Source organism: Microtus pennsylvanicus, chromosome 20 (genome assembly GCF_037038515.1).
Source record: "Microtus pennsylvanicus isolate mMicPen1 chromosome 20, mMicPen1.hap1, whole genome shotgun sequence".
NCBI lineage: Eukaryota > Metazoa > Chordata > Mammalia > Rodentia > Cricetidae > Microtus > Microtus pennsylvanicus.
This window is the reverse complement of record NC_134598.1, coordinates 12335860-12354650: the sequence shown is the minus strand read 5'-3', so window position 1 is coordinate 12354650 and position 18791 is coordinate 12335860. Positions and strand designations below refer to the sequence as shown.

The 18791-nt window shown below is 45.6% G+C and overlaps 1 long non-coding RNA gene across 1 annotated transcript; it reads left to right on the top strand.

The window, feature by feature from the left end:
- The first annotated feature begins 2894 nt into the window (after nt 1-2894).
- LOC142838905 (uncharacterized) lies at nt 2895-8679 on the top strand. Its single transcript, XR_012908652.1, has 3 exons — nt 2895-2999; nt 3376-8067; nt 8298-8679. It is a non-coding gene; the product is annotated as an uncharacterized LOC142838905 (long non-coding RNA).
- The last annotated feature ends 10112 nt before the right edge of the window (nt 8680-18791 follow it).

Below are 18791 nucleotides of genomic sequence, written 5' to 3'. Positions count from 1 at the left end.
GTCTGTAGTCTTCTTCAAGTTCTTCATCAGCATTTGGCTGACAGGTGGAGAGAGAGAGAGAGACAGAGACAGAGAAGGAGACAGAGAGAGAGAGAGAGAGAGAGAGAGAGAGAGAGAGAGAGAGAGAGAGAGAGAGAGAGAGCGCAGTGGACATGAGGATGAGGGATAGGGGTGGGATCAGGATTAGAAATGAAAAACTCTCATTTCCACCCACATTCTAGTGTGGGTAGAAATTCCATCACATGATCCCATACAACCACATGGGAGGTGGCCAACTCTTATAAACTTGACCTTCCAGAGACATCCTTAATGAAATTCAGATTTATCCTTTACCCTATAAAGGGGCAGTCAACTAATGGTCTGTGATGAACCACTGTCTACATTTGAACTTGACCCTGGACTTGAGTCACACTCCCTGACTCTCTTAGCTGAGCGATCTTGGAGAACTCACTTAACCTTCACTTAGTTTGTTTGCATCTGCTTGGGCCCTGGAAGGGGCGGGAAGCCGAGACTGAGGTCATGCTCATAAAATCATAGGAAATTTCCTCTGTGCCTGTGATGGCTGGCACTTAGGAAGTATGAAATAAATATCTGCCACATAAGTAAATGTGGTAGCTTAAAATAAAGAGGAGCTGGATTCCTACAGTGAAAGGAGAGTTCTCATCCAGATAGATTTAACACGACAATCGGAGTTTTATTTTGAGAAAATGAAATGCGAAAAGCTGACCGAATTGTTGACCTTAATCCAGGGGCTTTTATGGTACAGTGTGTGAAAATTAAACTTTGACTTCGTGGACTTTTCTTTGTAGTGCACGGCTTCTCTCCCAGTTAAATTCCTTCCTATTCACATTTGTTCGTTCCCCAGAGAATGCACCGAAGGTTTTTCCAGATTCTGAGCCTGCCTTGTCTGAGGGATCATCAGTTGCCTTTGAGCTGGCTGTAGACTGCAAGTCATTAGTGGCTGAACAACACACAATAAACTTCAGTTTGGCTTCAGGACAAGCCAAATGCCACACAGATGTACACACTTCGGTGACACATCCTCTGTGGGGTGCTGTGTCATCTCCCCCTCCAGCTCCAAACCGAGGGAGGAAGCATCCTCCCAGGACACTCCCTCTGCCTCCCCTACTTCTTTCTACCTCAGTTTTTCTGTAAGTTCCTCCCAGTTCCACCTGGATGAGGTAAGGTTCTGTGTTAGTCATCATTAGTAAACCTCAATCTTCAAGGTAAAACCAGGCAGAAGAGTTCCTGGGACCCAGAACCTAGGGAAGGGTCCTAATCTCTAGTTTGTCCCATTCTGCCTGAGTTTTCTGTTATCAAGTCCACAGATTCTGGGCCTCTGAGCTGCTGCTTGTGGGGAGAGCATCTCCCTGTGCTTGTTACTCCAGATGCCCAAAGATGAGTCGTGGCCAGCGTATCTGAGCTCTTGTCTACATGATGGTATTTGGGGACCCATGGTTTGGAGTCTCTGCTTGCAAAAAAATGCAAGTGACTCTTAAATTGGTAGCATTGCTCCTGTTGATTCTAAGGTGTCATCAGTTTAGCCCAGTTTGCTTTTGCAGATGGGATCAAGTGGAGTTTCCTTTGTGTGATAGTGGTCATTTAGCAAGGACTCAAGAAATATTTGCCAGATAGACAAAGCCAGTGAAGCAGATTAAAATTTACACTAATATCAATGTAAGTGACTACCTACAAGCAACTCTCTGGAATTAATCTAAGTTAAGGAGACACATTCATTAGTACCTAAGACCCCCCAGTCCATACTATAGTGAGGAGTCAGAGTAATTCTGGACCCTATTAAAGAAGGGAAGCCCAGTGCCCACCAGAGCACAGTGTGTGCAAGTCCTATGTGCAGGTGTAAGGGATGTTTACCCAGCCCCAAGCTTGGATATCCCCTGGTCAACGCTCCTGCTTGCCCTTCTACTTCACTGCGGGGTCTATTTCATTTTTCCATCAAAAGCCTTATATTAATGTAGCTATACCACATTATTGTCATCTAATCTAATTATAGTTGGCATCTCTAAACACGAGGGTGGAAGAAAAAGACTTCATAAGTTCCAATCTCATTTTACCCATGAAAATAGATAGAGTCTGTTCATAGAGAATTCTACTCAGGATTCTCATTTTCGTTCAGTTTCAGCCTTTACCAGTGTTACGTACAACTGCCACAAAGACATCAGATTTCACACCCCAAGACACTTGCTAATGACAGTAACAGAAAGAGTGGTTATCCAGGTTGCAAAGCAACACTGCACCAGCCAGCTTCGTCATCATCATGGCTTAGGGTGATTGAGCAGCCTATTATTAATCATATTTTGCAGAAGAGAACACTGAGAACTTATGCCATTGCCCAAGGCCATATATTTATTAAGTGACATAAATGGAACCATAACCCACCATTGTCTACAAGCCTTTGATCCCCCGTGTTCCCTGCTTATATGTATCTTGACTCGATTAGAACATATTGCTTTATTTTCCTGTTTGCTAAAGGACAACATCTTAGATGAACATCTGGATGCAATATTCTTTCGGAGCCCATTTATTTGGATGAGGGGGTTTGTCATCAATTAACCCCTTGGATGGCCTCTCGGGGAAGAAAAGGGAGGGCAGTGCAGGTTTATAGAAGGGACGGGAGGGTTGTTTGTGCCGTCCGGCAGCATAAGTTGTTTTCGGTCAGGGTAAGCTCCCCTCAAGCACCAACTATTTCTAGACTCCAGGCCGGAGGCGTCAGTCATGGGGCTACGTGTTTGTCACGACTCTGATCAGGAATCAGCAGACGGGGAAGACCCAGGAAGTCTGAACTGCAGCAAAGACCTGGGTACAGAAGAGGGGCAGGAAATATCAGTCTCCTGGTGGGTGTTTCGGCAACATCATGGCAATGTCCGACATCAAAGATAGATCTAACAACAAGCTTGCAGGATGGGACAACGGGTGACCAAGATGAGCGGCAAAAAAGGAAAAGTGCTCAGGCCCAGATCTTTGTCTCAAGGTGTTTGTAGGTCAGTAGAGCCAATATAACACTGCTGGTGGGTGTCACAGCCAACACTGTGGCCCAACCTTTTGACTACAGAGTCTCCAGACACTTAATGGCCCAAGATATAATGGATGAGGGTTCTAAGAGACAAGCCAAGTGAGGGCTTTGTAATAAAGGAGGAAGAAAGAAAGGCAAAGGGATTTGGAGAAGAGAATGTAAATGATAGAAACAGGAACCTTAACATCTAAAATGGTTAAGGCAAAAGGACATGTTTTATTTTGCTTGACTAAAAAAACTAGAATCAGTCTGATTAGGAAGCCTGAACAGCATCTTTAGAGCTTGGTGTCGCCTTCTCTCTCACCTCTGATTTCTGCCGTGTTGGTTTCTCTTCCCCCTGACAGCAGCAGCAGCAGCAGCCCCCAGCTGGGCAGGAGAAACTACGACTTCATTCTTAACCCCTTCTTCCTGTGAGAAGCAGCTTAGTATGGAAATAATACAGCAATTGCCTGCTGCTCCCGCAGTAGCAAGGATTGAAGTTGGTCCCAGTAGATGACAGGTAAGCACTCTGCCACTGAGCAACACCCCAGCATTCTCTTGTATCTTAGCATTAGCGCATTTATGATCAGCAGTCTGAACTCGCCTTTATTGCTTGGCCCTGCTTCAAGCTACTCTGGCTTCTGCATCAGGGATCAATCCACAGAGTTCGTTTATAGGTGAGTACCAGTTACTTTTTCACCGCTGTAGCAAAACACCTGACGGAAACAACTCAAAGAAAGGTTTCTATTATTTGTGGTTTCAGAGGACTCCATTCCTCATGGCAGGAAAGGCACCGTGGGACAACTCAGACTGTGGCCACTAGGTGGGGAGGGAAGAGATGGAGAGAGAGAAGTAGAGACCCAGCCCTGTGTGCCTCTTCTTCCTGATGGGCCCCATAACTCTCAATGTTCCCATAATTCCTCAAACTAGCACCGCCAACTGTGAACCAGGAATCCAAAACATTAGCTTGTGGTAATGTCTTAGTGAGGGTTTCTAATGCTGTGACCAAACATCATGACCAAAAAGAAAAAAAAAAAGTTAGGGAGGAAAGGGTTCATTTGGTTTACACTTTCAGCTCATAGTCCATAATTGGAGGACCTCAAGCAGGGTTAGGAACCTGGAGGCAGGAGCTAATGCAGAGACCATGGAGGGGTGCTGCTTACTGGCTTGCTCCTCATTGTAGTAATAGGAGCAGCGGGGCTGTGTCCCCAGCACCCCAGCCGCCCGCACGGCTAGCTTTACCCAAAATAATTACATGGACACTGTATTCTTTTAAACACTGCTTGGCCCTTTAGCTCTAGCCCTTACTGGCTAATTCTGATATCCCGATCAACCCATCTCTAATAATCTGTGAGCACCAGTCTTACCGGGAAGATTCTAGCCTACGTCCATATTGGGTCAGAGCTTCGTCGCCCGGGAACTGGGAGCATGGCGTCTCTCTGAGGCATCTGCTCCCGAGAGGAGAGCTGTCAAGTCTGAGCTCACTTCATCTTCCTCCCAGCATTCTGTTCTGTTTACTCCTCCCACCTATGTTTTAACCTATGAGGGCCAAGCAGTTTCTTTATTGCTTAACCAATGAAATCAACAGATTGATATATGACACTCCCACATCACCTCATGGCTTACTTGGCCTGCTTTCTTACAGTACCCAGGGCCACCAGCCTAAGGATGACTCCACTCACCATGGGCTGGGCCTCCCTCATGGATTACTAATGAGAAAATGCCTTACAGCTGGATCTTATGGAGGCATTTCCTCAACTGAGGCTCCTTCCTCTCTGAGGACTCTAGTGCATGTCAAATTAACACACAAACCAGCCAGCACAACTGACCCCTTGTCAACGTGACACACAAACATCCATATTAAGCCTCCCTTTCTTATTCCTCCCCCAGATCTTAAATAACTTTAAAAGTCCCACAGTCTTTACAAATTCAAACACATTAAAATTTCAGTCCTTTTAAAATAGCCAACCTCTTTAAAACTCCTAAGTCTTTTCAAATTCAAAGTGTCTCAACTGTGGGCTCCAGCAAAAAAACACTTTCTTACTTCCAGAGGGAAAAATCAGGACACAGTCACATTCAAATCAAAGCAAAACTAAATCCTGAGCTTCCAGTGACTGGGATCCACTCGCCACCTCTGCCCTCTGCAGCACGCACAGCTGGGCTCTGGGTGGTTTCACGCTACTGCCGCTCCTGTTCTCCGCAGCCATCCCGTGGTCCTGGCATCTCCAAAATGCTGGGCTCGCTTGCTGCAACTGGGCTGCACTTTCAACAACAGCCGCTCACAGGTTCTCTTTATGGTGCCTCAACTCCTTTGCCTGACCCCTTCATTCCTGGGCCTTCAACTGCCACTGAGGCTGCACCTTCCCTAATAGCCTTTTCTGACCTCTCAGAGCGCCAAACCTCAGCTGCTCTCCATGGCCTCGTGCCTTCAAAACCAGTACCACCTGGGTGACTCTTACACATGACCAAGTCTGGCTGCCAGCACGGGGCACAGCCTTGTGTTCTGTGTGCTCAGGAAACGCTTCTCTGAAGATTTGCCCTCAACAGTGCTGGATGCTTCTTAATCATCACCAGTTTCTTAGCTCCAGCTGAGCAGCATCTGTTGTCTCGGGAAGGTAAGGGTTTCACTTCGGCAGCTCTGGGATCTTGCTGATCACAGCTGACTCTTCAGCCCCAGCTAGCCAGAGCCACAGAAGCTTAAATCAAAATAGCAAGTGACCCTGAGAAAGTGTTTAAACTTCCCTCTGAAACTCCACAAGTCAGGCCTCCATCTTCTCTGCACTGCTCACAACATTCCTAGCTTCCAGGCCTCTACAGAACATCCCACAGAGCTCTTAACCCACAATGGCTCTTCAACCCCAGAGTTCCAAAGTCCTTCCACAGTCCTCTCCAAAACGCGGTCAGGTCTGTCATGACAATACCCCACCACGCTGGAACCAATTTGTCTTAGTTAGGGTTTCTATTGCTGAGACCAAACTCCATGACCAATAAGTTGGGGAGGAAAATGTTTATTTGGCTTACACTTCAGCATCGCTATCCATCACTGAGGGAAGTCAGGACAGGAATTCAAAACAGGGTTGGGTCCCGGAGGCAGGGTACTGCTTACTGGCTTGCTTCCGATGACTTGCTCAGCCTTCTTTCTTACCGAACCCAAGACCACAGCCCAGGGACAACACCACCAACCATGGGCTGGGCCCTCCCCCATTGGTCACTAAGTGAGAAAATGTCTTACAGCTGGATCTCACGGAGGCATTGCCTCAACTGAGGCTCCTTCCTCTCTGATGACTCCGGCTTGTGTCAAGTTGACACACAACCAGCCAGTACAGGTAGATACTTCAGATGCAGAACCTAGCTCTGCCTCTTCTAGATTTTCATTGCCTTGTGTCCACTAGTTAAAGCAAGTGCTGTGGTAAAACACCATGACCCAAAGCAACCTGGGGAAGGAATAATTCATTTGGTTTACATGTCTGCATCAGAGTCTGTCACTGAAGGGAGTCATGACAGAAACTCAAACAGGGCAGGAACCTGAAGGCAGGAGCTGGTGCAGAGGCCCGAGAAAGGATGCTGCTTACTGGCTCACTCAACTTGGTTTGTTCAACCTGCTTCCTTATAGAACCCAGGACCACCAAACCAGGGGACCATCTACAGTGATGTGAGCCATTCACGTCAATCACTGATTAAGAATAAGCCCTATAAATTCACCTATAGCTTGATCTTTTTTAAAAAATATTTATTTATTTATTATGTATACAATATTCTGTCTGTGTGTATGCCCTATAGCTTGTTCTTACACAGGCATTTTCTCAGCTGAGGTTCCCTCTTCTCAGATGACTCTAGCCTGTGTCAAATTGAGATAAAACTAGCCAGCATACATGTGCACATAAAATAAATAATGTCCCCTCCCACTAATCTGTCTTTTACAGAGTCCCAAGCACTGAACCACCACCACACACAAACATATGCCGAGATTATTACACATTCATTTATAACCTCATGTAATATGTGTTCAATAAATGCTGATAGATTTGTCATGATCAAGAAATAAGAATCCTCGGAAGGTACAAATATCAAACTAGATCATTTCTAGTTTCTTTTTGTAAAGGCGATCTCTATGTGATCTTCGGCAGCCCATGAAACAATTGGCAGAGTGGGTGAATTTTGTTAGACTTGATGTGTGTGAGAGTGTGTGTGTGTGTGTGTGTGTGTGTGTGCTAGAACTTTAAGTGTTCTTGGAAAGCATTCTACCACTGTACTATTTTCTATAACTTATATTTCATGTTTACTGGTGTGTAGACATTGATACTGTTCCTATTTTGCAGATGGAGAATACAAGACTCAGATGTGAGGTGACGTCTTGACATTTACAACCCCTGTTGTAGCCATCGGTGCTAGATTACCTCCTGGGATGAGGTTAAAGATGAGGACAGAGGAAAAGACAAGAGAGGGGGGTCATGGCAAAGGATCGATAGAAATGGGCTAAATGAATAGTGACTTATAATCTATTAAGTGGGTGCTCAGATATTTTCCAAATGAATAATTGGCATGGAATCAAATGAACAGCAGCAGGTCTTCCCTCTGGCCACACCTCTTCAGCCAGATGAATATTATGGAGAAAGAACAGCCTTTGGTCCCACCTAGAATTTTGATAAATTTCAAATTTCCCATCCACTTATATTTTTAATTAATTTGTTTTTAACATCCAGACTGCAGTTCTTCTTTCTTCCTTTCCTCCCTCCCCCCTTTCTCCCACTCCCCATTCACTCCTCCTTGTCTCTTCAGAAAAGGGCAAACCTCCCATGGATATCAACCAACCATGACATCAAGTTGCAGTGAGACCAGACACCTCCCCTCCTATCGAGGCTTGAGGAGGCAACCCAGTATGAGGAAAGGGTCCCCAAAGCAGGTAACAAAGTCAATGACAGCCCCTGCTCCCACTCTTCAGAGTCCCACAAGAAGACCACACTACACAGCTGTCACGTATATGCAGAGGGCCTAGGTCAGCCCCATGCAGGCTCCCTGGTTGTCAGTTCAGTCTCTGTGAGCCCCCATGAGCCCAGGTTAGTTGGTTCTGTGAGTTTTCTTGTGTTGTCCTTGACCCCTCCTGCTCCTTCTCCCCAGGATTCCCCAAGCTCCCCCTAATGTTTGGCCATGGGTCTCGCATCTGTCTCCATCAGGGGTAGGATGAAGCCTCTCTCCATCCATTTCATGTTAAGGCATCTTCGATCAGGGGACAACATGAAATTGCTGTATTACGTTATGTCTTGTTTTTCTCTTCTTCTCTTTGAAGGTGTAACCTAGATGATAGACAGACCAGCTGGACGAGTGGATTAACCCCCACTTCTACAGTTACACAGCTCCGTAGCATTGTTCTGTGAACAAGGCCGGACGGAGTATTTGTGCAGTGAAATCCCTTGGAACAAAATGGGATCCCTTCTGCAACCACTCTGCCCCAAAGCATATTCAGAAGAAGATGGGTCCCACTTTGTTCCTTTGCAATTCTCATTCCCATCAGTCAAGTGCAGAGCTCTGGAAGACTGGATTCTTTTAAACTCTTTGAATGTCGCTTGCCGACACTCTGTGCTTTTTTTTTCCCCTGGGCCAAATGACTCAGGTTCATTCAGATTAAAGAGCTTCCATTTGTGGTTAAATAAAGCCAATTGTGTCCTTGACCATGTAATTAAAGCAAATGAGGTTATGACCCCGGACTGCAATCCAAGGAACCTATATAAGCGTTAATAGAGATCCCTGAAGTTATTTCTAATTCTGAAGGGTCATTTCAGACAAGATATCACTTTGCGTATAGCCCAGAGGCGTCCATCAAATTCCCATTAGACCACAATTTGGCTGAATAAATTTTGTTGGAAATGATTAGAGTTCAGAAGGACTGAGATGGCAACTTCACCCCAAAAGGCGGCCATCACTCTCGTAGGGTCTTAGATTGCGGAGAGGATAATCAAGTGGGCTGCATCAGGATTAGGATCTGGCAACCAGGTCTCTTGCTTGGGTTCCACTCTGGCTTTCTTCCAGTCAAACCCTCTCCAGAAACTGAGAAGGCCATGACACAGAGGTGATCTTACCACCTGAAGTCAAGCCCTGTCCTCCAGACCATCACCAAACCGTCTCGGAACTAATGCCAGGTTTGTCTTGATCCCATCTGGTTCCCCCTCCACACACACAGGAAGTCGTGCACACTCTTAGTCCTTAGAGCAGGCCATAGGACGGACCTTGTGGGCTGGGGCCCTCATGTGCTCTCATATCTGTCCTGATGTGAAAGGAAGACTCTTTGTTGAAAAAAAAAAAAAAAGAAAGCTGAGACACAGGCCTTAGAGTTCCCATTTGTACTTTTGCCCTGAACTCTGAAAATGACAGGCACAGGCTCGCAAGGGCAAAGGAAAGTAATGTAATAATTGATTTAATTTTATTTGCGTACCAGCTGGGACACTAGCTCTCTGGTGGCCAGGCTTACAGGAACCCACCTCTCACATAACCGATGTGCAGATGGAAGATCCATTCATTTGTAGTGAGAGTCAAATCTGCCAGATGACTGCGCTGATCATGGCAGTTCACGTTTGATCCCCGTAAGAAACTCTAACTAGAAAGTCAGGGCAAAACAGGAAGCCTTCTTAGAAAACAGAGGCTTGGGGTGAGCAAGGAATGGGGTGAGCAAGGTCCATGCATCAGATGGTCCATGCACTGAGTCAGCCAGCTCCAGCTTTAAGGATGCACATGCTGAGTGGGCCTAGCACCCATGAGGCAGCTTGCTGGGAGAGTCTCTGTAGATGAGCACTAACCACTTGTGGACCGGGCTTCTACCTGGAGATCCTCCATGGATGATGCTTTAACTGGGAAATCCTCTACGTGGTATCTCTACTAAGCTCATGGATCTCCACGCACAAGCATATTCATTGCACCAATAGTCAACTGTTTTGTTTTCTGTTCAGTTTTTTTTTCTTTTCTTTTCTTTTTTTTTGCTTTTTCCTTCTTGAAATTACACCTCCCAGGGTAAAAGTTTTGGGAAGAAACTCTCAATTCATGGTTGGTTAGATTAAATGCCACTGACAAGCCTGAAAGAGAAGCTAAGAGTCCCAGTACTAGAAGGAAATGGTTCACAACTTTGTAAATATTTTGGAAGTTGTTTCTACCCCCTAGAAGGGACTTTGACTAGAACAGATAACACAGGACAGTTTTCAGTTTTTATTGTAGGTACTCCCCAGTATTTTTCCATTCAAACCTTCAGCTTATGATTTGGAATGACAGGTCACTGTAAATATTGTTTGTGTTCTATATCTATACTCAGCATTTGGACTCAGGAACACAACAGGAATCAGGCTTCCCATGGTTCCTTTCCTTTCAGCATCTTCGTCCATCATGGTCTTTTCCATTTCTCTAGTCACCAGCAAACTAAGGAGCCATTCTGGAATATTCTTGTGCTCATAGAAAGAAAGGGGGGAAAAATCTGGCAAATTATCACTTAGCGAGGGACATGTCTTCACATCCTCCCGTCTCAAAGGTTAAGTGTTCTGATATATGTGCTCAAGGTCTTAAAAGAATCAGAGAGAGGAATAAAAACCCAAGGAGATCAGCAGAGCAGCTGTGTGGGCACACACATGCCTTGACTCTGTGCCGTCCTTTCCTCCCTTCCTTCAGGGATACAGACAATGAGAGACGGTGCGGGAGGAAACCTCATGCTTCCTGAGGTCTGGAGGTAGGAGCTGGATTGCAAATGCAATCAGTTGCTTGTGTTGTCTCAACCAGTGGCAAAAGATAAGGATATGATCAAATCAGGCCTGCTGAGGAAGCATGGAAGGGATGGTTCTAAGTTTTACACGCATCTGAAATTCGTTTTTAGGTTGCACACATGTGTGTGGGTTATTTTTAAAGAGAAGAGAATTCCGCAGCTATGATTCTAAAACTATTCCCCTACTTGGCAGCCACATCTGCACAGACTGCTGACACTCTCAAAAGTCTTTCTAGGCAATCCCAGCCTGGCTTCTTGTTCTTAGTAATGCTGTTCTCTCTTCTTTAGACTTTTTCTAGCACATTTATTTATGTATGGGGGTATGTGTGTACACATAGATGTCCATACGCCCCAGCGCACATGTGGAAGTCAGTGGACAACGTTATGGGGTTGGTTTTTTCTTCCCACCATGTGGGTTCTGTTGTCAGAACTCAAGGCTAGAAGCGTGGTGGCAAACCCTGTTACCCATTAGTTCTCTCACCAAACAAGTTTTCTCTTCTTGCTATTCCTCACGCCTACTTAAAAATCTGGGCTCTGAGGGGACCTCACATTTTGCATCTCAGCGAGGCATGACAGGTACCAGAGAGAACCAAGCTAGATGAACATGTTTCCAGACGAGACGTAAATGGAGACACCCACTGACCAAGGCACGAGGCGAGTTCTGGTCATGAACCTAAACATTAGACACAACTGACAATCAAGTCCCAACAGCAGCAGAAAACAGAAAGCCCCAGCAATGATAACAACAAACATTTACAAAAATGCAATCATACAATCATATTACTGCTAGACCATAATAGATAACCTGAGAAGATAAGTTGTTAAAGAATTTTCTGTAGATAATATTGGAGGATAAGGTGGGAGAAAGAATACACACAGTCTCCTCTGAAATTGGTAAAGAATAGCACACACATGTTATTGTAAAGTGTGAGCCCAATGCAAGAATCATTAGTGAAAACAGGAGAATATGGCTGTTCTGTGCAAGACAGAAGCTACACATGAGTGAAAGATAGTTTGGGCGCGAGCTTGCTAGCCCCGAGACCACTAGTATGTATTGTTCTAATAAGTGTTCTTCTACACTGACTTTTGTCCATGTGTGTCCAAATCAGTTCACTGGAGAGTAGCTTCGTGCTCCCTGTCTAAAAACAAACATTCTCAGCACTTCCCTTATTACACACCCTGCAATTTGGAACCCTTTTATCCCCTGTAATCCAGAAACACTGTATCTAGGGCAGTGAATCCCCCAGGGCTAGGATGACTACCAAGGACAATCTTCACTGTTTCTGGGTTTCTGCACACAAAGGCTGAGATGTCGCTGACGTGATTGGAGGGGGAGCTTGTGTAATCACACCAAGATGCTTTGCAACAAGAGACGAACACTTCCGATAAGAAGCTAACCGGGGAAGGGACGTAGCTCTCCGGTGGCCCCTATGACCGTAAACGTGTGTTCTAAGTGAAAACGGAAATACAAAGCTGTGGAATGTTCTCTCGTGCTTTCTAATCACGGTGTCAGCCTCTTGGGAGTCATAATTGTTCGCATTCTCTCTCAGACTCATTTGCACGTCTTTGCTACGTGTGCGCACGTCCCTGGCTTCCCGCTAGACAGGGAAGGTTTTCATTTCCCTCTGCGCTTATCCCTTAGTTACACACCAGCTGCCTCACCTGAAATTTGAGGACCGGGGAGAGGCTGCTCCAATCAAAAGCACGAAAGCCCAGAGCCAGAGAATTCTCCGAAGACAAAGGTTTTTAATCTAGTTGAAACAGAGAGAGCTGCCTCGTGAGGCAGGAGGGTCAGCTGCTAACTACTACCCCACTCTCAGGGCGGGGTAACCCAATTCCTTATGTCCTAGGCAACAGAAATTCCAGCAGCACTGGCTTCTGCCCAGTGGCTTGTGCTGGCCCTAAAATCAGCAGTCTCTGGGTGGGGCTGGAAAATCACCTGGAGAGAGCCCAACCACATGCCGGGACTTTACCAGCCCCGGCCTCCCCCAACCCCCACACTCACCAAAGCACCCTTCCACCTAGGTCTGCAGAACCATGGCTCCACTTAAGGCCCCTTCTCTTTCATCCCACACTCCCAGGTTTTCCCTGGGACAAACGGGGAAAGATGACAGTGTGGGGGTTACATAAGTCAATATTGTCAGCTGGATGCTGCTGGGGGGTGGGTGGGGCTGAGGGTGGAGCTGTCTGCAATGCTGTCCCTAAAGAACTGTGCAGGCTTGTGTCTTGTGCGGTTGTCGTGATGGCGCAGAAACCGAACGGTCTGAACTCAGTCACCAGCTTTATTTCTAGACTTCCCTGAGTCCTGTCACTAACCAGTTACTTCCTGTGAAAGGGCCAAGTCTGTTCCATGCTGAAACCATTTGAGCTCTTTAGGCCTCTCTGACTCCTTATTAAAACTAAAGCGACTCAGGCAGATCTCTGAGTTTGAGGCCAGCCTCGTCAACACAGTGAGTTAGGCTATGTAGAGAGACCGCTTCTCAAAAAAGGAAAACAAACAAAAGAAAAACAAGGGAAACTAGATTGGGAGGAGTAACAGTGATGACTGCTGATTTTTAAATATTTCTACTGGCAATTTTTTAATTTCAGCGAAGCCTACTAGTAAAACATAAAGATATGGCCATGGTGTTCATTTGATTATAGCAATACTATTAAGGGAGGTTGGCAAGCTTCACTATTAACTTTGGGGCCTAAAGATTACTAATCATTTTGAGCACTTGATACACAATGGTGTAACATGAAGGGGTTATGTTGGGGTTTATGTCCTGCCCAGTTCCCCACAGCTGGCAAGCCCGGCAAGAAAATCACACAGAGATCTCCATAAGTTATCAAATGGATTGGCCCATTAGCTCAGGCTACATATTAGCTCTTGTAGCTTATATTAACCCATTATTCTGATCTATGTTAGCCATATGGCTCAGTACCTTTCTCAGCGGGGCAGCTCACATCTTACTTATTCGATGGTCTGGGCAGAACTGAGGAGAAGCTTCCTGCTTCCCAGAATACTCCTGTTCTCATCACCTCACCTCTACTTGCTGTCTGGTTGACCCACCTATACTTCCTGCCTGGCCAATCAGCATTTATTTAAAACATGATTGACAGAATACAGACAATTCTCCTGCACCACAACAGGACCTGTTGTGAATGAATTCATTTTGTGTTGTCTGTGAAAGTCATACTGTCTCTTTTTGTAAGAAAACCAAAGCCTAGAGACATTAATAACTGGCCCAAAGTCACATAGTAAGAGACAGAATGAAGGGTCCTTAAGTCTGTGTGTTCATTTACTGTGCTTAGATCAATCTCTAGCTTTCGCAGTTACTAGTGCTGTTAGTTTGTAGCTATTCCTCAGTCTTCCACACATTCATAAATAGTTGAGCCTCTGCACACAAGAACCTGGGTCTCGTTTACACAACCTCTGGATGTGTAAAGTGGGGGGCTAGCAAATGTAGCTAATGAGCCCCATAATGCAGACGCTCCAACAGGCTGCAAGGAGCAGCGACAACTTGGGTGTTTGGGGTGCAGTCAGTGAACAAGCACTCTGAGAGCACGGGTGTTCATGTGGAGCTTTTTCTAGGACATGATATGAGCCAAGAATGGATGTGTGTCAAGGAGGTCATAGCTATGCGGAAGGAAAGGCACAGGAGTGGGTTTAGAGGGTCCTGGGTAAGTCTTGCCAGCTGTGCGACCCTGGGCAAGCTGTCTGCCTCGCTTAACCTACATCTGTCTCTTGGAATGGGGATGACCGGGTACGTTAGAGGAGCACAGTAAGAGCTGAACAGGATGACAGAGCAAAGTCTTGTCCTCAAAGTGGATCCACAGCCGGGCGGCATTGGGGAACCCATTGGAAAGACCTTCTTGGTAAAATAGCACCATCCACAGCAGGTGAGCAGTAAGCTCCGGGGAGCTTGGGTCCATAAGAACTAAATGTAGCCTGTTATAGTTGGGGGCTCCATCTTTTTTTCATACACTGCCAAAGACAACAGGGCTCTGAGTCTTGATAATCCAACCAGAGTGGGATTATAATCTGAATGGGTTCCGTCTAGAGAGCGGGTCCTTCTGCGCAGTAAAGGACTGGTTAAAAGAGTCACTGGCTTATAAAATCAGGAGAATGGATACAATGTAAACCCACATGTAAAAACCTGTCTTTAGCCCTGGGAAAGACTGCTAACCTTGGTTCTGAAACCAAAGATGACGGGAAGTCTCTCCTGCTCAGAGTGTCTGAGAGCAACGGCAAAGGAAAACAACTCAGAACGAAGGGCTCCTCAGCTTCAGTCCTGTGAAATCCCTGTTAGATGTGAAGGAGACATAGTAGTTGCTTCACAGGTCTCCATAAACCTGAGCTGAGCTCTGTATCTGCTTCCTGATGGCTAGGAGGTTTGTATGACAACTAGAAACTGTCAGGATTGGGGGATTAGGCAGACTGTAAAATTTTCTTGACTTTGGCTACCTTAGCTCTCTTTTCCATACACACACACACCACACACACACACACACACACACACACACACACACACACACACACATAGACACATATATACACCACTTGTATATACACATGCATCATTCATACACAGAGATACACACACAACACACATGTATACACATACACACAACCATACACACATACAAAGTCATATAACATACTTTCACACATAAATACCATACACACACACATATATATATATAATGCGCACACCCATATGTACATATACACACACATACCCACACTCACATTCAAACACATGCACACACACACACACACACACACACACACCCTTGTTCCTTCTTTTCCGTGTGATTTTTTGTCTGCATTTTCCATAACCTTGGTCAAAAGTTAACCATGAGAACCCGTTTTGATAACTTATCACAGTGTCATAACAGAAATGGGATAATCCCATTTGCCAGCCACTATTTGCAAAGACATTCTCTGCATTGTTAAAGCATTTTAAATAGATGTGCTAAATTTGATTGATGTAACAATCAGTTCCAGAAAGCCTATGACTCAGACAAGAATAAGAAACTGAAATGTGGGAATGTTTTATCGGCGCCCAGATTTAGATCACTGTGATTGTTCTGGAATAAAAGGCCAGGGATCCATCCACACCGCGTGCATCAGCGCAGCAGAAAGGTAACTCCTTCAGTTGGAGAGTGTTGCCGACAGTCCTGTTGGGTCTGTGCACACCTCTGGAATCATGAGGATTTATATTTTATTTTTGCACAGACACAGAAGTGAAAAATAAGAAAGTGTGTCAGTAGAGTGGTGAGTGGCCCCTCCCCCCGAGAAGCTGGGGTCTGATTGCTAAATCCAGATCCTCCCAGCCCAGAAGCGGTGCAGCTGGGATAGAACCGCCTGCATCCTGGGATTGGTTTGTGCTTCTCAAAGGTGCCCTGGGAATGGCTTTTGTCCTCCCTCAGCTGTAAGGTTACATAAAACACTGGGTAACAATGGAACATCTGGCAGGAGGTGCCAACCTACTCACGTTTAGGCATTTACATTATACTCTATTCTATATTTAATCTAGGATCTAAGCACAGCTGCCCATGGGGGAGTCCCCAGGGCCTTTATATAGGAGAAGCAAGGAAAGACCCATCGGTTTGACTCCAGGACAAGCATCAGCTTCTTCAGTGAGGGGGACATGCACAGCACTGAAGAACGCAGCTTTCTGAGCATCCCTCCCCAGGTGTCTTGTATATACCTGAGTCTGAATCTCAGGGAGACAAGGCTGCCCAGAAACAGTTAGCCAGAGGCCAGGTGCTGTGAAGATAGGGTACAGCTGTCATATGGGGTGTGAGTAGGGGGTAGGCAGAGTCCAGGCACAGGCCTGACAAGCTGAAGAAATCTACTTCCTGGGGCAGTGTGAACGCTACTGTAAGCCACTCTCTGTGGCATCTTTGGTACCCACTGAAAATCCACCAAGGAGACACAAACGTAAAAGGGAAAGAATGGCAAATGCCTCGCCACTGCTAATGAACAGACCATACTGTACCACAGACCCTGGGAATTCTCAGAACGATTGGAGCTAGGACTTGACCTTAGGAGAAGGGGCCTAAACAGACCACATCGAAGGCAGATTTGAATCTTGCAGTTTTGAGAGTGCGTGAATGAACTTTCGCTCCTTTCTCCCCCAAACCCCAGTTCTGTTCCTAGATCTGTGGGATATAGGAGACAAAGAACGAGTAGAAACAGTTAAGTGTGTGGGAACATGAGCTGTCAACCTGACACTGAGCCATCTATTCTTACAGAAGACCCAGACAGGACACATTATAACCAGGACCACCACTCAGATGGCAACACTTACCTCAAACCCACCAACCAAGAATGAAGTCATCACCCCTTGCCTTAGGCCAATGGTTCTCCACTTTTGGGGTCACACATCAGATATCCTGCATATCAGATATTATACTATGATTCGTAAAAGTAGCAAAATTACAGTTAGAAAGTAGCAACAGAACAATTTTATAGTTGGGGAATCACCATAGCATGAGGAACTCGATTCAAGGGTCGCAGCATTAGGAAGGTGGAGAACCGTCGCCTTAGCCAAACCTCACATGACCATGCAGTATGTTAGTTATCTACTCCATGTACAGCCTCAGATGGGACACTGACTTAGTCACCTTCCCCAATGTTGGTACAGGGCACCTGACAGAAAGAACCTGAGAAAAGACAGGCTTATGATGGGTCACAGTTCAAGGCTCCAGCCCATCCCAGCAGGGATGCCCTGGTGGCAGGAGGCTGAGGCAGCTGGTCACTTTGCCTCCACAGAGGAGAATGGTAGCCGCTCAGCTCACTTCCTCCTTTTCTTGCAGCCCAGGACTCCAAGCCTAAGGAATGGTGCTGCCCACTTTGGGGATGGATCTTCTTACCTCAGATAACCTAATCTCAAAAATTCCACACACGCCCAGAATCCTGGGCACTTCTAGACCCTGTCAAATGGATAGTATTAACCATCATACTAACCCGTGCTAGATAAAGTAGAAATAATACCAATTTCTACCTCTCAAAGTATGAAAATCAAGAGGCCATACTGAAGACGCCTGTGTGAGAGCAGTCATACGGACCATGTGACGTTTTTAGCTGATTAAGCCCCCAAGTGGGCAGCTGAGCCACCGATCAGGTTTTCCTTTATGGAATTTGATACTTGAGAGACATTTAGCCTTGGAGAACCAATCTAGACATGAGTGGCACCTTGATCCAGGCAACATTTTAGGATACCCATGATGCATACAAGTACAAACAGGATCTGAACAAAGAATGAATTGGGCAGGTAAAGAGGGAAAGATGTCAGGCAGTCCCCAACGGAGAGACGAGGGTGAGCCTCTAGTGACTGTCTGGTTCCCATGAAGCTGAGCTACACTTTCTGCATTAGGTGTAGAATTCTTTCCGCATTTTTATAGGATAACCCTGTTCTGCTCTCTAGTAACTTTTAAGTGTTTGTTCCTTGAAGAAAAATAGAAACTGTACAATGAAAAATACCATATGTGTTAGTTAGGGTTCTATTGCTGTGAAGAGACACAAGACCACAGCAACTCCTTTTTTTAAAATTGATTTTATTGAGCTATACATTTTTCTCTGCTCCTCTGCTTTCCTCTTCCCTCCCCTTCAACCCTCTCCCAAGGTCCCCATGCTCCCAGTTTACTCAAATCTTGTTTTTTTTTCTACTTCCCATGTAGATTAGATCCATGTACATCTCTCTTAGGGTCTTCACTGCTGTTTAGGTTTTCTGGGATTGTGGTTTGTAGAATGGTTTTCTTTGCTTTATGACTAAAAGTCACTTATGAGTGAGTACATACGATGATTGTCTTTCTGGGTCTGGGTTACCTCACTCAAAATGATGTTTTCTAGAACCATCCATTTGCCTGCAAATTTCAAGATGTCATTATTTTTCTCTGCTGTGTAGTACTCCCTTGTGTAAATGTACCACATTTTCCTTATCCGTTCTTCGGTCCAGGGGCATTTAGGTTGTTTCCAGGTTCGACTACAGCAACTTACAAGGAAAACATTCCTTATAACGGTACCCAATCTTTTTAACTGAGGGGGCTCGC